Below are 8128 nucleotides of genomic sequence, written 5' to 3'. Positions count from 1 at the left end.
CCCTGCTTGATTCTGTACTCCAAGGCCAAATTTGCCTGTTACTCCAGGTGTTTCTTGACTTCGTACTTTTGCATTCCAGTCCCCTATAATGAAAAGGACATCTTTTTGGGGTGTTAGTTCTAGAAGGTCTTGTATGTCTTCATAGAACCATTCAACTTCAGCTTCTTCAGCATTACTGGTTGGGGCATAGACTTGGATTACTGTGATATTGCATGGTTTGCCTTGGAAACGAACAGAGATCATTCTGTCATTTTTGAGATGGTATCTAAGTACTGCATTTTGGACTCTTTTGTTGACTATGATGGCTACTCCATTTCTTCTAAGGGATTCTTGCCCACAGTAGTAGATATAATGGTCATCTAAATTAAATTCACCCATTCCAGTCTATTTTAGTTTGCTGATTCCTAAAATGTCGACGTTCACTCTTGCCATCTCTTGTTTGACCACTTCCAACTTACCTTGATTCATGGACCTAACATTCCAAGTTCCTATGCATTATTGCTCTTTACAGCATCAGACCTTGCTTCCATCACCAGTCACATCCACAAATGAATGTTGTTTTTCCTTTGGCTTTGTCTCTTCTTTCTTTCTGGAGTTATTTTGCCACTGATCTCCAGTAGCATATTGCGCACCTACTGACCTGGGAAGTTCATCTTTCAGCGTCCAATCTTTTTGCCTTTTCTTACTGTTCATGGGGTTGTCAAGGCAAGAATACTGAAGTGGTTTGTCATTCCCTTCTCCGGTAGACCTCATTTTGTCAGAACTCTCCACCATGACCAGTCTGTCTTGGGTGGCCCTACACAGCATGACTCATAGTTTCATTGAGTTAGACAAGGCTGTGATCCATGTGATTAGATTGGTTACTTTTGTGTGATTGTGGTTTCAGTCTGCCTGCCCTCTGATGCCCTCTCCCAGCACCTACCATCTTACTGTGGTTTCTCTGACCTTGGACATGGGTATCTCCTCTTGGACACTCCAGTGCCATGCAGCCACCGCTCACCACTCTAGCCTTGTAATGCTTTAAGTGTCTGTAGGATTGGTGGTGATGTCCACTCCTTGATTCTTGACATTTGTAATTTGTGTCTTTTTTTCTTGGATATTTTATCCTTTTTTTTTTTTGCAATGAAATAGCTTTTGGCTTTACTGAATTTTCTCTAACATTTTCTGGGTTTCATTAATTTCTGTTGTTATCTTTCCTTCCCTATAGTTACTATGAATTTAAGTATTCTTTCTCTAGTTTCTTATGTAGAAACTCAGATCACTGATTATTTTTTCATTCCATTAAAACAATTTTCTAATTTCCCATGTGATTCTTCTTTGACTCAAGGGTTGCTTGTAAGTGTGTTGTTCAATTTCCACATATTTCAATTATCCATTTATCTTCTTGTTAATGATTTCAAGTTTAAATTATTAAGCTTGCACAAGAATTGTGCAAGTTATTGTGCAATATTTGTATGATTTAGATACTTAAACTTTGTATGCTTTTTAAATTTTTAATGATTTTTCGTATAGATAAGGTATGGTACATCTAGGTGAATGTTCCATGTATCTGTAAGAATGTGTATTCTGCTGCTAAGTGGAGAATTCTATTAATATCAATTAGGTCAAGTTGGTGTATAGTTTGGGTCAGGCTTTCTGTATTCTTACTGACTTCCTATTAATACTTGTACGGTCTGTTAGTGAGAGAGAACGTCACTGCAGATTTTCTGTCTCTTCCAGTTCTATCAGTTTTGTTTCATGTATTTTGAATGTCTATTCTAAGGTGCATATACATTTAGAATTATTGTCTGCTTTAGTAACTGACTCTTCATTTGTGATGTTGTTCAGTATTCCTAGAAATATACCTTGTTCTGATGTCTATTTGTCTGATGTTAATATAGCACTCCAGCTTTTTTTTTTTTTTGACTACTGCTTACATGGAATGTCTTTTTGCATTCTTTTACTTTTATCCTACCCTTGTCTTTTTGTTTAAAGTGGTTTTCTTTTTTTAAATATTATTGATGTATAGTTGATTTACAGTGTTGTCTTAGTTTCAGGTGTTCAGCAAAGTGATTCAGATATATGTATGTATGTATGTATGTATACATATATATCGGAGAAGGCAATGGCACCCCACTCCAGTACTCTTGCCTGGAAAATCCCATGGATGGAGGAGCCTGGTGGGCTGCAGTCCATGGGGTCGCTAAGAGTCGGGCACGACTGAGCAGCTTCACTTTCACTTTTCACTTTCATGCATTGAAGAAGGAAATGGCAACCCACTCCAGTGTTCTTGCCTGGAGAATCCCAGGACGGGGGAGCCTGGTGGGCTGCCGTCTATGGGGTCGCACAGAGTTGGACACGACTGAAGTGACTTAGCAGCAGCAGCATACATATATATATATTCTTTTTCAGATCCTTTTCATGATAGGTTATTATAAGATATTAAGTGTAGTTCCTTGTGCTATACAGTAGGTCCTTTCCATTTGAATATTTTGTATATAGTAGTGGGTTTATGTTAATCTAAAATTCCTAATTTATCCCTCCCTTTCCCCTTTGGTAACCATAAATTTGCTTCCCATGCCTATGAATCTGTTTCCTTTTATAATTAAGTTCATTTATATAACTTTTGCAGATTTTATATATAAGTGATGTCATGTGGTATTTGTCTTTCTCTTTCTGACTTCACATAGAATGATAATCCCTAGGGCCATCCATGTTGCTGCCGATGACATTATTTCATTCTTTTTTATGGTTGAGTTACATATATACATATAGATAGTTAGATAGGTGTGTATTCTTAATGAAACCAGTCCTGATCACCTTGTTGGAACAGATGGGTAAAGGAGAGACAAGGGAGCAGAAAACAGGAAGATTCACCCCAGAAGAACATCCCTGTGTCTGGCCTATAGGAAGCTTATACAGCTGGGCACATTTTCATTCTTCCTCACTGAGAATTTTAACCCTCTTTTGTATGAGCCAAACAAGCAGGGTGTTAGCATCAAATGGCTTTTAAGTGTGTCTGTGTCCATAAAGGAAAGTTTGCCATGAGGAACAAAGATTGTGGTGGTGCTAACGCCACGTGTCATGTGAGGTCTTAGACTGAATGTTTTCTACTTGGAAATTTCCCAGATGCCAAGATGAGCTTGTTTTTGATGTCTGCTGGGGAGGTAAAATGTTGCGGTCATCTACCAGGAAGATTAAGCCCCTACATGCTCAGAAAGGGAGGGAGGGCTTGAGTATTTCAAACTGTATGCTCCTGAATTCCCCTCTCAAAGTCAGCCTTGGCTGAGTCTCAGAGAGCTCCTTCCTCACTTTGGTTTCTTCAAGGGGATACAGCCACCTCCTTCACCTGCCTCCTCATGGGGGAAGTTTTCCAGGTAGTGAGACAAAGTCTGGACTCTCCTAGGCTCCCATGCAATGGGAAGCCTGCCCTCAGCACTTGGGGAAACTCTTAGGAGCCTCTGAGCACACTGGCTACAGTCTCAGAACTGCCAGGATGGATTCCTGGGCAGCTGGGCAGCACGCATGACCTGTAGATAAGTGGGCCCAGGTGCTGCCTATAAAGAAGCAAGTATGCTCAGAGCCTCGATTGGCAAGTCCTGGGGCTTCGCTTCCTTTCCCATGAACGCAGGGGTTTCTTAGGTGCAGCCAACTTTGCAGGGTCTCGCAGCATCACAATGGGCTCAATCCGTAAGCGCTGGGGAGAAGCAGTAGGCATTTGGTGAAGATAGTTGTTACAGGCTCTTCTGGGGTTTTTCTGGCCAAGAAGTAAATTATCTTGAGCACCACAGTGGAGGAAACCCGGTCAGCCAACTGCAGAGCCCAGTCTGTCTAAGGGCTTGGTTTTCTTCAGTGGATAAACACCTGGCTGTTTTATATCAGCTCCAGAGTAGGTAGGTACAGGACTCTGCTTGGAGCTGAGGTGCTGACGCGGCGGGAGGTGGAGTTCTGCGGGTGGGTTGGGGGGGCGGTTCAGAGGAGGGAGATAAGCCCACATTGCAGCCCTGGCTGGCGGTCGGAGAGCACCAGAGGCTGGGGCTGGGGCTGGGGCTGGGGCAGCACCAAGCGGCAGTCACGGAGACCCCAGTGGCTGTGCCAAGTGACTGGCAGAGTAGGGGAGTAGGCAGAAGGAAGGAAACTTTGCAAGTGTGACCCAACTGAATACTCTGGATTGGGAAAAAGAAATGGAGGAAGCAAGATGAAGGGCAGAGGGAAGGCTCCCGCATACAAAGGGGATGACTCTTCGCCCTCTACCCCTTACCCTCCTTTTGGTTGTATGATTTTCTTCTTTTGTTAAAGCAGCGCCTGCTTCAGAGCGGCTGGGGGCTCGGCCCATCCACTTCTTGGGGTGCGTGCCTCTTCCTGGCGTCTCTTCCACCTCCCATGCCCCCGCTGTTCAGTGGTGTATATTTCTTCTCCCAGACGCGGGGCACATGCCCCAAGGGACGGGATCCTCAGTCGCCTTAGCTCCTGGAGCTCTTCATGAGGACCTGGGGGAGAGGGAGGCACAGGAAATGGGAACTGAGCTGAAGCAGGGGCTGAAACTGGGCTGGGTGAGGGTGCTCCTGGCTCCCCAGCCTTCTGTGGTGACCTTCCTGGGGTTCTAGCTGCTGCTCCCAGGCAAAAGTATGGTCTCCCCTGCCCTGCTTGTGGGCCCCATGGTGTGATGCTGTGTCTGTGTGTTCTACACAAAGGGACTTGCCCTTTCCCTTCGTAACCTACATTTGATGTGGATTAAACCTGTATAACAGAGAAGGCAATGGCACCCCACTGCAGTACTCTTGCCTAGAAAAATCCCATGGATGGAGGAGCCTGGTGTGCTGCAGTCCATGGGGTCGCTAAGTCAGACATGACTGAGCGACTTCACTTTCACTTTTTCATGCATTGGAGAAGGAAATGGCAACCCACTCCAGTGTTCTTGCCTGGAGAATCCCAGGGACGGGGGAGCCTGGTGGGCTGCCGTCTACGGGGTCGCACAGAGTCGGACGTGACTGAAGTGACTTAGTAAACCTGTATAAACAGAGCGAGTGAGTGAAGTCGCTCAGTCATGTCCGACTCTCTGCGACCCCGTGGACTGCAGCCTACCAGGCTCCTCCGTCCATGGAATTCTCCAGGCAAGAGTACTGGAGTGCGGTGCCATTTCCTTCTCCAGGGGATCTTCCCGACCCAGGGATCAAACCCGGGTCTCCCACATTGCAGGCAGATGCTTTACCATCTGAGCCACCAGGGAAGCCCCAATAAACAGAATAGATAGGTACAATGTTTGACTTGTTTTTCCAAGTTATTTTGCAAAATCAATTTGAAGAAGCAATGTAAAACTATATCCTATGCCCAATTTGCCCCAGGGCCTACTGTGCCTCAGGCAAGGCAACATCCACTGCGACCAGGTCTAGAAGATCAGGATCCACCCAGGGTGTGTGTTTGTGTGCCCTTCCCAGTTTCTACCTCTGATCTACATAATGGAGGGGAAAAAATCCACACAGGATTTTTTAGAAACAGGATACAGCCTCAACCAGAACCATAAACAGATTCTACAAAAGGTAAGAGTGGATGTATGGGCTGATGGGAGGCCAGGAAGGGCCAAGAGGGCTGACCCAGGAGGAGTTAAACTCTGCAGATGCCAAGGCTCCAAATGTAAAGCAATGAAGTGAAGTGAAGTGAAGTCACTCAGTCATGTCTGACTCTTTGGGACCCCATGGACTGTAGCCCACCAGGCTCCTCGGTCCATGGGATTTTCCATGCAAGAGTACTGGAGTGGGTTGTCATTTCCTTCTCCACAGAGGATCTTCCTGACTCGAAGACCAGGTCTTGGTCTTCGGGAGACCTGGATCGAACCCAGGTCTCCCGCACTGTAGGCAGATGCTTTACCGTCTGAGCCACCAATTGGCATGGGAAGGAAGATACAAAGCCTCTGATAACCTTCCTTAAACGTCTGTTAATATGACCCTGTGAATCCCCATAGAACACTCCAATTCTACTAATACAAAAACCTGGAGCCAGAAATTATTGTTTAGCACAGGATTTGAAACTGTAGACGATGTGTATCAGGTTCTGTCAAATCCTTACACTTACTTACAACTTTATCTGGTAACTTTTGCTGGCTTATATTTCTGTCCTTGTTGAATTATAGGAGATATATCTACAGAGATAGTTATATTCTAGATGCTTAACACTTGTATATATTTTGCAAATGATTTCTGCCATGTTATGTTTTCATTCTCTTGATGGTGTTCTTTGCACCAAAATGTTTAATTTGTGATGAAGTTTAATTCATTTTTTGGTTGCTTGTGGTTTTGATTGCATAGCTATGAAATCACTTAGTCATATGCTTTCTTCTAAGAGTTTTATAGTTTTGCCTCTTATAGTTTGGCCTTCGATCCATGTTGAGTTAATTTTTGTATATGGTATGACATAAGGATCTGACTTCATTCTTTTGTATGTGGATATTCAGTTCTCTTAACATCATTTGTTGAAAAGACTGTTTTTCCCCATTGAATGGTCTTGACATCCTTGTTGATAATCAGCTGGCTGTAGATGTGAAGGTTTTTTTTCCCCTGAATTATAAAGTTTATTCTATTGATCTCTGAATCTGTTCTTATGCCAGTACCACACTGTTTTCATTTCATTAGCTTTGTAGTAAGTTGTACAATTTAAAATTGTGACTCCAATTTCATCTTTATTTGTTGTTTTTTCAAGATTGATTTGGCTATTCAGCATCCCTTAAGATTCCATATGAATTTGAGAATCATCTTTTCCACTTCTGTAATAAAGGACACCGGGGTTTTGATACTGAAATTTACTGATCACTTGGAGGTATTGTCATCTTAACAGTATTAAATCTTCCGTTATGTGAACCCAGATGTCTTTAAATTCATTTAGTGTTCTTAATTTCTTTCAGCCGTGTTATGTGGTTTTCAGTGTTTATGTCTTGCATCTCTTTGGTTAAATTGGTTCCCAAATATGTTACTCATTTTGATGCTATTGAAAAACAATTATTCTTAAATTTTTCTTTGCAGGTTGTTCACTGCTTGTGTGTAGAAATACACTTGAGTTTCATATGTTGGTCTTGTATCCCGTGACTTTGCTGAATATATTTATTAGCTCTGCAGGACAGTAGATCCTTTAGGGTTTATCTATATATAGGATTATGTCATCTGTGAATAGAGAAAGTTTTACTTCTTCCTTTTAATTTGGGCACCTTTTATTTTTTTTTCATGATCGCTCGACTAGGACCCCTAATACAATGTTGAATAGAAGAGGTATGTGCAGGTGTCCTTGCCTTGTTCCCGATGTAAGGGTGTGGTGGGGGAGGGAGTTTTTAGTCTTTTATCATTGAATTAGCTGTGTGGTTTTTTTTTTTTAATATATGCCCTAATTATGTGAAGGATGTTCATTTTAATTCCTAGACTTTTGGATGTTTTATTATGAAAGCATGCTAGATTTGTTAAGGGCTTTTTTTCTGCATCAGTTGAGTAAATCATGTGAGATTCTGTTGTTGTTCTATTGATGTGGTGGAATCAATTGATTTTCATGTGTTGAACCATCTTTTAATTTCTGAGATAAAGCCCACTTGGTCATAGTGTGGCTCTTTATTTTAATATGCTGTCATCGTTTTAATATGCTGTCAGATTTGGTTTGCTAGTATTTTGTTGAGTATGTTTGCATCTCTTTTTCTAAGGTATATTGGTCTGTAGTTTTCTTGTGAAGTTCTTGTCTAATGTTGGGATTGAGAAAACGCTGGCCTCCTGGAATGAGTTGAGAAGTGTTCCCTCATATTCTATTTTTTTTTTTTTTAATGAGTTCAAGAAGGATCCAGGTTAATTCCTTAAATGTTTGAAAGAACTCACCAGTGAAACCATCTGGTCCTGGACTTGTCCTTGTTGGTAGGTATTTGATGATTGATTCAATCTCTATGCTAGTATGGTTCTGGTCAGAATTTCTAGTTCTTAATCAGTTTCAGTTGGTATCCATGATTGCAAAAGGCACAAAGCACTTTGCTAAAACATTAAGATTGGGTGAGTGAGCGATAGTCACTTAGTCATGTCCAACTCTTTGCAACCCCATAAACTGTCGCCTGCCAGGCTCCTTTGTCCATGGAATTCTCCAGAGAAGAATACTGGACTGCTATTTGCTTCTCCAGGGGATCTTC

This window comes from Bison bison, unplaced genomic scaffold (assembly GCF_000754665.1).
Source record: "Bison bison bison isolate TAMUID 2011002044 unplaced genomic scaffold, Bison_UMD1.0 scf7180017864291, whole genome shotgun sequence".
NCBI classification, from domain to species: Eukaryota; Metazoa; Chordata; class Mammalia; order Artiodactyla; family Bovidae; genus Bison; species Bison bison.
Note: the sequence above shows the minus strand (reverse complement) of the source record.